Source organism: Marmota monax, unplaced genomic scaffold (assembly GCF_021218885.2).
Source record: "Marmota monax isolate L192 unplaced genomic scaffold, Marmota_monax_Labrador192_F-V1.1 WCK01_AAM20220418_F8-fsc00129, whole genome shotgun sequence".
Taxonomy (NCBI): domain Eukaryota; kingdom Metazoa; phylum Chordata; class Mammalia; order Rodentia; family Sciuridae; genus Marmota; species Marmota monax.
In genome coordinates this window covers 935,176-948,782 of record NW_026693811.1, presented here as the reverse complement: position 1 = coordinate 948,782, position 13,607 = coordinate 935,176, and the positions used below count along the sequence as shown (strand labels likewise).

General features: G+C 34.0%; 1 protein-coding gene across 20 annotated transcripts in view; it reads left to right on the top strand.

Annotated features, from left to right (window-relative positions):
• Baz2b (bromodomain adjacent to zinc finger domain 2B) overlaps positions 1-13,607 on the top strand; it is a 361,835-nt gene that overhangs the window by 62,607 nt on the left and 285,621 nt on the right. For all 20 annotated transcript variants that reach the window (XM_058584941.1, XM_046462280.2, XM_046462283.2 and 17 more), the window contains one exon: positions 9,565-9,923. The gene's annotated coding sequence lies outside the window, so the exon portion shown is untranslated. The remainder of the gene's footprint in view (positions 1-9,564; positions 9,924-13,607) is intronic.

Genomic DNA, 13,607 nt, shown 5'->3' with positions numbered 1-13,607 from the left:
AACTATGTTGAAATCTATATAATCTATATGTATAAATAAATATAAGGTTTATATGTATACACACATATATGTATGCTTATATAATATACATATACACATGCATATGTATTTATATACACAATTTCAAATTAGACTTTTTATCAACATTTCCTTATTTTGTAGTTTTCAAAATTAGTTGAGGCTAGGGATGTGCTTAGTGGTAGAGCCCTCACCAGCATGTTCAAGGCTCTAGATTAGATAGCCAGCACTGCAAACAAAACAATGAGTTGGTTCCCCAGCATCATTCAAAAGTGAACAATGAGCTTTTAAAATTGTTGTTTCATCACAATGAATCCCACCATCAAGTACATCCACAAGAATGGGGTCCTAACTAGAATAAGATATATTTCATGCTTGTGTAATTGTATCAGAATGCATTCTACTGTCATGCATAACTAAAAATCAATAAATAAAAAATTGTACGTTTCACTTAATTACAGTTATTTTTAACCATGTTCCAATTTTCTCATCTCTGGCCAATGAGAGTACAACCATTCTAGAAAGCAATGTGGACACTCCTCAAAAGACTATGAATGGAACACCCTATAACCCAGCTACTCCAGTCATCTGTATACAAAAGATCTAAAATCAGCATACTATAGTGATATAGCCACTTCAGTGTTTATAGCAACACAGTTTATTATAGCCAACTTATGGGATCAACTCAGATGCCCAGCAATAAATGAATGGATCAAGAAAATATGGTATATATATACACATGGGAGTTTAATCAGCCATAAAGAAGCATGAAATAATGGCATTTGCTGGTAAATGGTTAGAAATGGATAAAATCGTGCTAAATAAAATAAGCCAGACTCAGAAAATTAAAGGTCAAATGTTTTCTCTCATATAATGGAAGCTAGAGTAAAATAAGGGAAAGAAGGCCATTAGAGAGGGTTTTGGATATTATAAAGATACAGGCAAGATCAGTGGAGTAGAAGATGAATGAGATGAGGGAGGAAGGAAGGCAAAAGAGGAAGAAATATGGAGTCAATTTAACAAAATCATGTTATATTTGTCTATAAAAGTACCAAAGGAAATTTTACCTTTATTTATATGTAAAAGAAAGGAGGTTAATAGGGGGAGAAAGGAAGGGAGGAAAAGGAGATGAGGAATGGGAGTTGAAATCAAATTCCTTGCATATATGATTTTGTCAGAATGAACCTAAATGCTCTGTATAATTATAATGCTCTAATAAAAAAGAAAAAAATACAATTAACTCATAGTTCTTTAAAAAAGGTTGTTATGTTTCATTTATTGCAGTTATTCTTAACTATGTTCAAATTTTCTCATCTTTGGCAATGGGAACCACTTTATGTTGTCCTCTTCATATTGGCTCCTAGAATCCTTTGGATATGACACCAATAATCTTTCATAGTTTTCATGCTTAATGGTATGTCAGGGTTTTCCAAGTTCATCTTGAATATTTCTTTTCCCAAACTTGGAATCAGTAACATTCAAGGAATTATTTTCACCGGCAAAAGGTATTTAGAGACTGTAATCTGGGTACTATAGATACTCAGTGCTTTATGCTACTTTGCTGGTCCCTTTTTCTAGGCATATACAGGGAGCAGACCTAAGAAATACACACTTAAAAATATAAACTATGTAATCGGTTTATTCTGATACAGGTATTTTTGGGTCACATGCTGTTTATGTAACTCATTGATTTTTCTCTTTCATCCCACATAATTAATTTCACCCAAACACCAGCTTATTCATTTGCTTCTTCTCGGACTATGCATGCAACAATATTACCCCACCACCACCAATAATAGCACAAAAATATGGTTACCAACAATAGTTTAAGTTGCTCTTTAGTTGTTGTCGGAAATTCTTTTTGAGGGTACATTTTGAGGAATATACTGTTAAATTTGTGTGTGTGTGTGTGTGTGTGTGTAGTGTGTGTGTGTGTTTGGGTACTGAGGATTGAAACTAAGGCCTTACACCTGCAAGCACGTTTTACCACTCAGCTAAACCCCAGCCCCAATTATTGTTATTTATTTATTTTATTTATTTGATATTGGGGATTGAACCCAGGGGCCCTTTCCCACTGAACTATATTCCCAGTCCTTTATTTTATTTTTTTAATATTTATTTTTTAGTGTTAGGTGGGCACAATATCTTTATTTTACATTTATGTGGTGCTGGGGATCGAACCTAGTGCCTCATGCATGGTAGGCGAGCACTCTACCACTGAGCCACAACCTCAGCCCCCAGTCCTTTTATTTTTTTAAAAAATATATTTTTTATGTTGGTGGACCTTTATTTCATTTGTTTATTTATATGTGGTGCTGAGAATTGAACCCAGTGCCTCACACGTGCTAGACAAGTGCTTTACCACTGAGCCACAACCCCAACCCCCAAGTCCTTTAATTTGGGGATAGGGTCTTGTTAAATTGCTGAGGATGACCTTGAACTTGGGATCCTCCTGCCTCGGCCTCCTTAGTCCACAGGATTATAGGCATATGCCACCACAACCAGGCCTAATTATTATATTTTAAAGTCATTTGGAATATTTCTTTTTTTGTGTGGTTTTGCCACCAATTCTATATACAATTAAGTTAATTTCCTTTAGGTTTAATTTTTATCAGATTTTGTTGTAACTTTTAACCATGATTTTGTTTTATAATAATATAAGCTATTATTATTAATAGCTCATTAATATAAGCTATTATATTATTATTCATTCTAATGAAATTATTTTATAGTTCCCAAATCATATCTACTAAGAAGATTTGACAATAAATACACATATTATTCTTAAGTTTTGCTATCCTGTTCTTTTTTTCTCCTTATGGATAACCATATTTTTGAAGGTTTTAATTTATCCTTTCATTTAAAAGATAGGTAAATATATAGATTAATGGTGGTGGCATATTATATATGAGTTTTCTCCAGTTCTTTTCACTTAGCAGTGTTTTCTGGATTTCACCATTTAGTACTTCATAATACATATACATCCTATATTCTTTCTTAAAAATTGTGTAGTACTTTACTATGTAGATACACTCTGAATAATTCAACCATTACTCTAGGATGGACATTTGGCTTATTTCTAGGCTTTTTTTTTTTTCTTCTCTATAACAGTGCTTCAATGAATAGCTTCCTAAATACCTATTTTCATATTTTTTGTCAGTGCTGGTAAGATTTTTAAAATGAGATTTCCAACTTCAAAATAAATACATGTATAACTTTGTTAGATACTGCTTTATTCTGCCATTTTAGGGTTTTCCTTTGTGTACTCCAGCAACAACAACAAAACAAAACAACAACAACAAAAAAAAAGAATAAAGAAAAAAAGGTTGAAGGAAGCTTTTTCTCCACAAGAGCTTCACTAATAGGCTGTGTTGTAACTTTTGGGTTTTTGCCAATCTGATGGGTGACAAATAATATCTGAGTGATCCTTATACTGAATTTTTCTTATTGTGAGTAAGGTTATGAATGTTTTAATTTAAAGGGGCATTTACTTGTATTCTTTCTGTTAATATGTTTATATCTCATGCCAATTTGGTATCAAGTTGATCTTTGTTTCTCTAGTTTCACATACTTTTTATACATAAGATTATTAAATTGTCTCATGTGTCAAGTTTTTTTTTTCATAATTTGATATTTGTGTTTATATTTTGCTTGTGGTGTTTTTTATTTGCTTATTTTTTTAACCATAAGAATCTTTTATTTCATGTAGTGAGATTTACTAATACTTGGATTTATTATATCTGATTTTGAGTGTTGTAAGGAAGGTTTTCCCCATTTTCTAATTATTGATGAATCTCCCACAATTTCTTCTATTTCTCATATGGTGCAATTTTTTTATATTTAAATATTTGATCTTTTTGAAATTCATTCAAAAAGATCTTTTTGAAATTCAGATCCAAATTTATCTTTTTCTTTGGGAATACTCAGCTGTCTGAACACCACTTATTAAAAAGTTCATCTCTTTCTTAGTGCTTTGAGATACATTTTAATCTATGTTAAACTTCCATAAACACCTCAGTTTTTTTTTATCTTGTATTGGTGTTTTACTTAGGTGCCTACTGTAAAAAGTGACATTTAAAGGTTTCACAATTTAATATCTGATATGATTGCCCCCCCAACTCTTCTTTTTCAAGACTTTCTGTGCTTGTTTTATTTTCCCAATAAATTTTATAATCAATTTTGCTCATGGCAGTGTTCTTGAACAGAAAGGTTCATCAGAGGCACCTTTAAAAGGGAGGGAGGGAGGGAGGGAAAGAAGAAACAAAAAACTTGGGATTCTCCTACCTTAGCCTGCAGAAGCTTAGCCGGGTTTATAGGTGTGTACCACTGGGCCTTCTTGATAATCCCATTTTTAAAAAGTCCTGTTGAACACAGTGTTATATTCTAATTCTAGACTAATTTATGATTTGGTTTTCTTTACATATTCTAGACTATAGTTGATGACTTCAGCTCTTGTCCAGTTCCTTAAGGTAGAAATCCCTCTATTCCTCCTTCACTCTTTACTCTCTCTGTTTTTAGTTAGTCACCAGGTTGAATTTTTACTTAATAATATCTGGCTCTAAATCTCCAATGCCATAGTCTTGTACCATCTTTTTAAAGGACTATTGAACAATCTCTTGATACTACAGTCTATGATTTGCACTGCCTATTGTTGTTATTTCCCTTAAATCAAGGTTGGTCATATTACTCCTTTGCTAACCTTTGTTGGCTTTCAGTATAAATTCAACCACCTTACCATGGCACATTAGGCCTTTTACTCATAGGTCCCATCCTTCTTTAATGGTCTTCATTCTTGTCATGACAGTATGTCTTCCCCTCAACCCTCCATTAAATACTCCTGTTATACTCAATTTCTCACTAATGTATGGGACACCAGGCCTAGTTACTCTGTACATTTACACTTAGGGTTTCTTCCTCTTAGGGTACTTTTCTTCCCTCTGCCCCACCCCAAACATCTTTGCTGGTAAGTGCTCTATTTGAGGTGCAGTTCAAATGACATCTCTTTCATAAAGCCTCTTTTAGTCTCCTAGTCAGAATTGGTTGCCCCATCTTTATTCTCACAAGTGTCTGTATAATGTGATTTATATTGTTCTCTAATCTCCTAGGATTTTTCACACTTTCAATAGCAACCAGAAAGTGAGTTTTTTATGTTTTTCCAGCCTCTAGCACAGTACATAGCATATAGTAAGCATTCAGATGTTTGTTTAGTGAATGAAAACAAAGCTTCATTAGTCTGTAGTGATTGAAACAGAAATAAGATATGACAGTGGCCAGCTTGTTATACTATTAAGATCTGTCATTTGTTTTTGTTTGCAGTCAGCTGCCCTAGACATTCTTTTGTGTGTGGCAAATACTTATTCTTTGAGGAACCATTAACAATTTCCTTGGTAATGAATTAGGTATCTAACCATCTCTCTCTCTTATCTATGTTGTTCCTAAAAACAGATGCTGCTTTAGAGAAGAAAGTGCAACAATTTAGTCTATAGTAGTGGCATAATTATGTGGGAGATAAAAGTATATATCATATATATAAGTATAGAATTATTACTGAAATTAGAAAAGATCTGCTTGATCATTAAGTTCTTTCACAATTCTGTACATGATTTAATGTGCTGATTTAGATGATTTTGATAGAAGTGCTATGGGAGCCAAATTATTTTATAACCATAGTAATTATTTACTCTGATTTTTCTCTTCAATTCTCTGATTATAGTCTAATTTCTGAAATGATCAAGTATGATAATATGAAAAAAGAGAAGAAATTATATTTTAAAAAACCAATTTAAGTATAAGTAAGAGGATATAAAATATTTGGAGTAATCTAGTTTAAAATTTTTAGTATACTATTGTTTTTTAAAATTAATCTTAAAAGTATTGATTAAATTATTAATTAATATATTTGAATTACCAAATAACACCAAATTATTTTTGAAGTTATTTTAATATAAAATCATAGCTTTTATTATTGAATTACTGAATTTAGAAGTTCACATATGAATTTTAGATATCTGTGCATTTTTCATTTACCAACTATTTTGTTAATTATTGATTTCCATCTAACTTTATTTCACCTTTGAGAATGTCATCAAAAATATCTCCATAGGCTGGGGTTGTAGCGCAGTGGGAGAGCGCTTGCCTAACGTGTGAGATTCTGGATTTAATCCTCAGCACCACATAAAATAAGTAAATAAAATGATGATATTATCTACACCTGCAACTAAAAAGAAAAATCTCCAAAACTCTAATTATACAAAGTGCCCTTAATGATAATAAAAATAGTTTTCAAATGTCTTAAAAAGACATTAAGAGCCAATGGTGCACATTCATAATATAGTTCTTCACCATCATTTAAAAATTTTTTTTTTCGTTGTAGTTGGACACAATATCTTTATTTATTTTTATATTATGCTGAGGATTGATCCTAGCACCTCACACGTGCTATGTGAGCACTCTACTGCTGAGCCACAGCTGCAGCCCCTTCACCATCATTTTCATTCCAACTTTTTTCATAATGACAAGATTTATTTTGTTAGTAGGCATTTTATCATTTAATCAAGAAAAAGACAACTTTGTGATGTAGGTGGCTTCAATTTATATATATATATATATATATATATATATATATATATATATATATATATTTATAAAAAATTTTGAACTATAGTACTAAAAGACATAATAAAAATTCTTATATAGTAGCTAATCACTTTCATTATATATTTACCATTTCTATTTTTATGGTTATTAGGCATATTTCCACAATTTAATGAATTTTACTACAAATTTTTCACTCACAGTTTCTTTTCTAAAAATTGGCAATAGAAATTACATATCTGACAAAACCCATTGTTTGGAAAACCAATGTGTCAACTATAAGCCAATATTTTTATTTTTTTCCACCAAGAGATTTATTGGGGGGCTGTTTGAAGGGGAAGAACAGGAGAGGCAGAGAGCAGACAGAAGAGAGAAAGAGAGCAGAGAGAGGAGAGAAAGTATAAGCCAATATGTTAAAAAATATTATTGGAACAAAAAAAATCAAACCATATTTTTATGAGATATTTAAACAAAATAAAAGAAAAATTCTTAAGTTATACATGTTTAGTATGCCACTTTCAAGAGAAATATGTAAAGAGAATTCAAATTAAGGTGCTTTGCAATCGGTCCTGTTTTATTCTTTCAAAATTAAATATTTTCAGCAATAATGTTTATGATTAGAGCAAGTATCAGCAATATTCATTACTGATACTTAATAATAAAATATTAATATTATAGCCAGGTATGGTTGTGTGCCTTGGGAGGCTGAATGCAGGAGGATAGGATAGCAAGTCAGAGACCAGTACCAGTAATTTAGTGAAACCATGTCTCAGTTTCAAAACAGGGCTGGGGAAGTTGCTCAGTGGTAGAGCACTTGTCTAGGCCCTGGGTTCAATCCCCAGTAGGACAGAAAGGAAACATAATTTTATAATACTTTTATTTATGTGCAGAAATATCACTGTATTCCACTGTTTACTTCCAGATATTTAAAAATATTATTTGAGTAATAACCACTATTATAGAATAATACAGGAACATTTTTACATGACTTGGGATGGAAGTCTAATGTTAGCATTCCTACTTATATTTAATCTATTTTCTTCTGGAACATTATTAATAAATTTTGAGATTGTAGAACTGTTGACCCAATCATACATGTATAGAGCTTGGCCTCTGAGTTAATTAAATATGAGTTAATAATATATTATAAGGAAATTATTATCCTTATTACAGTTATTAGGTAGTTACTCAAATTATAGCTTGAAAGGAATGCAGAGCATGGAAAACTCAGGATTAAATTATGCATTTGAACCTTAGGCCAGCTTTTACTGTAGAGACAGTTTGCTGCTAAAAGAGAAATTGTGTGTCATTGAAATTAAATGCTTTTGGGGGGATGGAAGATTCCAGTTTTTAATGAAATTACTGAGTGTGGTGTAGTGAAATGATTAAAATCTGTATTCCGGGAATGTGGCAGGGGAAAAAAATCAATAAGTGTAGCACAGCTTTGCTGCTCAATGTGAATCCTGAGAATGAAATAAACTACTACAAAAATAATAATTAAAAACATATCAGCACATTAATTTATTTAGCATCAGTCTCCTGAGACATCATCTTCACTAATTTTTAGCATACATTTTACTATGTAATGAGCAGGCTTCTTCTCAGATATCCCTATTAGACAGGCAGTATTTCTGCCCTTCCCCCAGAGCTCCTGCATTGCAATCATTGTACTTGCACTTATTATGTTACAAATGACCGAGGTAAGGCTGACATTCTCAGTGCATGCAAAAAGACCTAGTCTGCCAGCTTTTTTTTTTTTTCCTAATGAAGCAGCTTTGTGAAATCTCCCCATGTGTTAATACTAATGAAGATCCTCCAGCACAATTAAAATCACAGCCAGTGGTTGAGGAGAAAACATAAAACAATAGCATCTTTTAAGATACATTTATCATCATATGTATGTATAAAATATGTGTGCATGGTCAAATTATTCTCTGGTGGCTTAATTTTTACTTGTTCTTCATCCTGAAAATTAAATTATGCAATTTGTAATTCTATCAACTTTGAGATTTTAATGTGTTAAGAGAAAACACTACCTCAATGAGTGAAGTTTTTTTTTTAAACATATCTTCATGGGTAATAAAGTGTTATCATGAGTAAGCTTTTTCCCCCCCTTTAATAAATCATTTTAGGAAGCTGTGGAGTGGGATGTGGGAGGGAATAAATAGGGTACACTACCTTTAGTTTAACTTGATTGGTTGCAGGATGTGGGAACTGTGGGGGGAGTGGAAGGTTAAAAACAAAGTTGGAAGAGATTGTGGGGATCAGACCAATAGTACATCGGGTGTATATTTAAGAGAATGGAGTAAATGAGCTATCAAGTTTTACTCATAATCTGATTTTCAAAAAGGTGTTTAATTCTACAGTTAGCTATCTTTTTTTTTTTTAAGTTCTAAGAAACTGGAAAAAAAAGATTGAGATTACTGTTTATAGTTCGTACGAATCTTTAAAACAATTTACTACTTTAACATCTTTCATGTAAATTTTATTTTAACTCAGTGCATAAACATCACAGCCAGTTTTAACTCGCCGATGTAAAGGTAGTAGCATTTTACCATGGTACCATTTTGCATCTTGGTTTTTGAATCCTAACATCTACAAATTATAGGCATATTAATTTAGTTGGTTTTGTAGACTTCAACAGAATTCTGAATTTGCGAATATAAAAAGTTTAGGTGGAGATGGTTAAGCTATGCCATCTATTAATCAGTTTTTTAAAAATAAATGTTCAATCCCGTTTTCTGTCCTGTCTGCTTTTAAAAGCAAAACAAAACATTTAAGTTTCTTAACTTTTTCCTGGGACAAGGAACCATGCAAACTCGAAGCTACAGTATTCTTGGAAAGAAGCAGCAACCCCCTCCCTCCCTTGGCTCCTTTAGGAGCTGATAGGTCATTTATTATTGGAACTGAAATGGTATAAACAATTCTCTCTCTTTTTTCCCTTGTTAACAGCAACTTTCATTGTTAGAGAGAGGAGAGAGAGAGAGAAGCCTTGTTGGTTGACGTCACTTGGTTCATGAAGCCTTCGCCTAGAAGTGAAGCTGCTGAACAAACCTTGAGAAGAATCATCTCCTGCTTCAATCTGCTGCTGGATAGGAACTAATCAGAGAGAGAGAGGCGGAAGACGGAGAAGGAGGGAGTCAAGGGCTTTCCTGATCACCAATCTCACCTCCACTCCAACTCTCTTTATACTTTTCTTGCAGAAATTATAACAGAAATAAGGAGGTGGTGGGGATTCCAAAAACCTTAACCTTCAACCATCTGGGGAAGGAAAAATCCCATCCACCGCAACTCTCAGTTCGAAAGTAAAGGTGAGTTAAAAATCTTCGGGTGTGAAGGGTACGGGTGAAGCTTGAAAATTCCAAATGTTTTGAAGCCGGTAAAAACAGAAAACGAGAAACTACGCTCCTGCAAGCAGGGAGGACTCCGGAGTTGCTTATCTGGAGACACTCGCCCTGCCCGCCCTGCTCCCTGCCGCCGCTGTTTACCCTCGCCGGTCGGTGTGTCTCTTTGTTGTGCTGGCTGGAAGGCTGGGGTGATTCTCAGAGTTCCGAGTGGAGTTTGGGGGAGGAGGACGCAGAGATGTGCGGTCCTGGGTGGGAGGCTGGGGGTGCGGTCTCAGGAGAATGTAAACTTTATTTCTAGCTGCCAGAGCGGGACTTCGGGCTCTTAGGGCCGTGGGCCGCGCTCCCCGGGCCGGGGCAGACGCAGCCGCCGCGAGTCCGCCTCCTTTGTGCCGGCAGCCCTCCTCGGCCGCCCAGGCTTCGCGTCTCCTTCCTCCTCCCCTTCGACTTCCAGCGCTCACGTCTCCGCCAACAGTTTTGCTTCTTAAAAAACAACCTCTGGCAGCGCTGCGATCGCGGTTCCTACCCCGGAATATCCACCGCCTGCCCTACTCCCCTCCGGGGTAGTTTCAAGATTACCCCCCCCCCCCCCAGTCCGCCTACTGCTGCCCTTTTTTGCCTCCGCCCCTTCTTCCCTCCTGGACTGATTAGTTGCGGCTGCCCCCCATCCCACCCCCCAATTCGGGCCTCATTTCTCTCCCTATGTAGCTTGAGGGTCTGGAGTTTCCTGAAAATAAGTGGGGGGTGGAGGTGGGGGGTGGGGCTGGTGGGATTGGGAGAAGATCTGGATACCTGGGAAGGTCTGTGTCAGAACGCAGAAGGTTTGAGAAGCTTTGCTTTCCCTACAGTAATGTTTGTGAATCGGTCTCATCTAGCAGTTCTTCCCCAGGAACAGCCGTCAGCTCTAAACTCTTCTGCTTCCCTCTTGTAATCTTCTTGTCCCTCCCCTCCCCCCTTTTGCTTTTTCGGTTCCCCTCCCCTTAAAGTAGTTCCACGAACCCCAGAATTGGGATTTGGAAAAGGAAGTGTTTGAAGAGTCAGAGCTGGCCCTGCTGTTTGAGAGATTGTCTTTTCTTTTCTCTCTCCCTCTGTATTTATCTTTTGTGTGTTGCTTCCTTATAAAGAGAGAAGCAGCTGCAGTCCTTGGCCGAGTTGTTGAAATTTATCCCTTTGTGTATATTACAATATCCTCCATTTTTTTTTCCTGCCCTCTAAACAACAAGCGTTTCGCCATCTTGGGCAATTTTTATTCCAAATCTCTCTCTCTCTCTCTCTGTCTATTTTTTTATTTTTGAGGAAGGGAAGGAGGCCATAGAAAGGCCAAAACTGTGTCTGGATAAGGCTCAAAGTTTAGGAAATGTTCAGGGGGTCCAGTGACGTCATGTAAACTTTATTTTCCCAAAAGTAAATTTTTTTTTTTTTTTGCTCAAATTTCCCCGTTTCAAAGGATCTTTTAACTTAACAGTTTAACGATAAGTTGTGTGGCTTATTTTTGTGTTTTGCTCTCAAAATGAACTGACAAAAGTCTGCACATTTTGTTTGGTAACAGGTGGAAGATTGTGTGCAAAAAAAAAAAAAAGATATAAACTTTTATTTTCTTTGTCATTAACCTAGTTTTTGTGTACATGTTTCTTATGGTTGTTTCAAATTTATAGTCAGCATGTTCCCTTTTTTGTTTGCCTCCCTATAGATTTTTCTTTAATTAGCTTATTAGTTAATATTTATGTATATATTACTAGATTACCTTGCTCCCCTTTTGTAACTAAGTGTTCTGCTTTTTGTTTTTTTTAATATTTTGAAAAACAACTATTAACAAAAATCTCAAAATACTAAATGCTTTTCAATTTTGGTAAATATTATTAATTCAAACCTTTGGCAAAAATTTAGTATGTAAAAGGCAGAATAGATTTTAATTCATAATCTCTACCTATGAACTCTTTGTCAGCCATTATGAAAAGATGTACAGTAAAAACTAGTGTTTTAATTTGCTTGTCTAAAATAGTTTTTCACCTCAGGAAAGTTGGGCTGGTCACATGATCAAACTTAATGATACACTCACTGACTAGTGTATAAATAAGAGACACTGTAAATTGAATGGGAAAGTGGAATTCTGTCTCCTGTAGTCATTTTCAGTCAGCGTATTTACATCTCTTCTAACAAGGACATGAAACTGTCTGTATTTAATTTGCATTCTCTTTGTCTTCTGGGTTGGAGAAAAACATTGGCTACAATTAACTTAAAAAAACCTATTAGAAATAATTCTGAATATGTTAAAAATGTTTGTCTAAATTGTAAAAACTTTCAATGTAAACGGTATGTGTTTAATTTCTGTATGTTTTCAATTTCTGTTATTTGCTATTTATCTAGGAATTTGCTTTATGTAAAATGCTATATAGAGAAAGCTTGACTGAATTGAATGTGTGCCATTTATGTGAATTGTAGGTAGGTGAAAAATGTTTAAATAGTTAAAAGCACATAGAACAGATGGTTCTAAATTATACATGCAACAAAGGACTGGAAGATTTGGCAGATTATAAATGGCAAGCAACAGAGGATAAGCAGTTTAAGAAAATGGTAGTTAAGTACATTGGATGTCTCACACCTATTGTAAACACTACATATTATTGTCACTGTGTTTCATAATCAATAATTTAGATAACATTATGACACTTGTATATTTCAAATAGAAAAAAGTGAGATTTTACAAATATTTGCAATGAGTTGTTGAATGTAAAATTATTTTAAGTCTGATGATAGTTTTTTTTTTTTTTTTAGAAAATCAGATTGTATGATTTGAAAACAAGATGTTATTTATGAGAACTTATTATGTTCATATAAGGGTTTAAAGAGAAATAAGAGTAGGTACATATTTTAAAATCCAAATAATAGAGCCTTAACTGTTGCCTTAGATTAAATTAGTATGAACAACAACAACATTTACTCTTACAAACACTTAAGATAAAATATTTTTAGACTGTTCTATTGGAAATGCATTTGTTAGAGTGCTGTTGGGACTATTTACTAAATATTAAGTGGAAATGATATATATTAGTTTTAATTTTTGAGTTTTGTGATACTGATTTTACTTTATGAATATAGTTTACTCTAAATTTTTAAAATGCAAGGATTTTATGTAGTTTTTGCCTTTCTAAAAGAACATTTATTTATATTTAGCATTTTCAAAAAATTAGAATAACAAAGTATTCAACTTTGCAGAAATTTGTTTTTATTTTTTATAAGCCATCATTTAAAATGCATATAAGACTATAAAGGAAATCTTGGAATTTTAATTCTGTTGCCCTTTCTCCCATTTCTTTGTTTGCATGTTTATTATAGAACTGCAGTGTAAAGGAGCAGATGTTTTGCCAAACATCCTGATGTGTTGCTTTTTCTTATGGGAGTGTATAACTGTTCCTTCTGATGCATCAACTTGACAGCTGGTTGATTTCATGGAGCTGCTAAGAAGCCATTAGTGGTGTCATTGAATTGAAACAGAACAGTCACTCCCAGCTTGAACTGCAATTGTTAATGTCTTTGTTGCTACTTTTGTGTTACTATACCAAATGTAGGATATCACAGTTGTATGAAAGTTCAGGGTTTCTGTCTTACCTCCTTGAATTAGTGAAAGCGTATGTTAGAACTTGATGACTA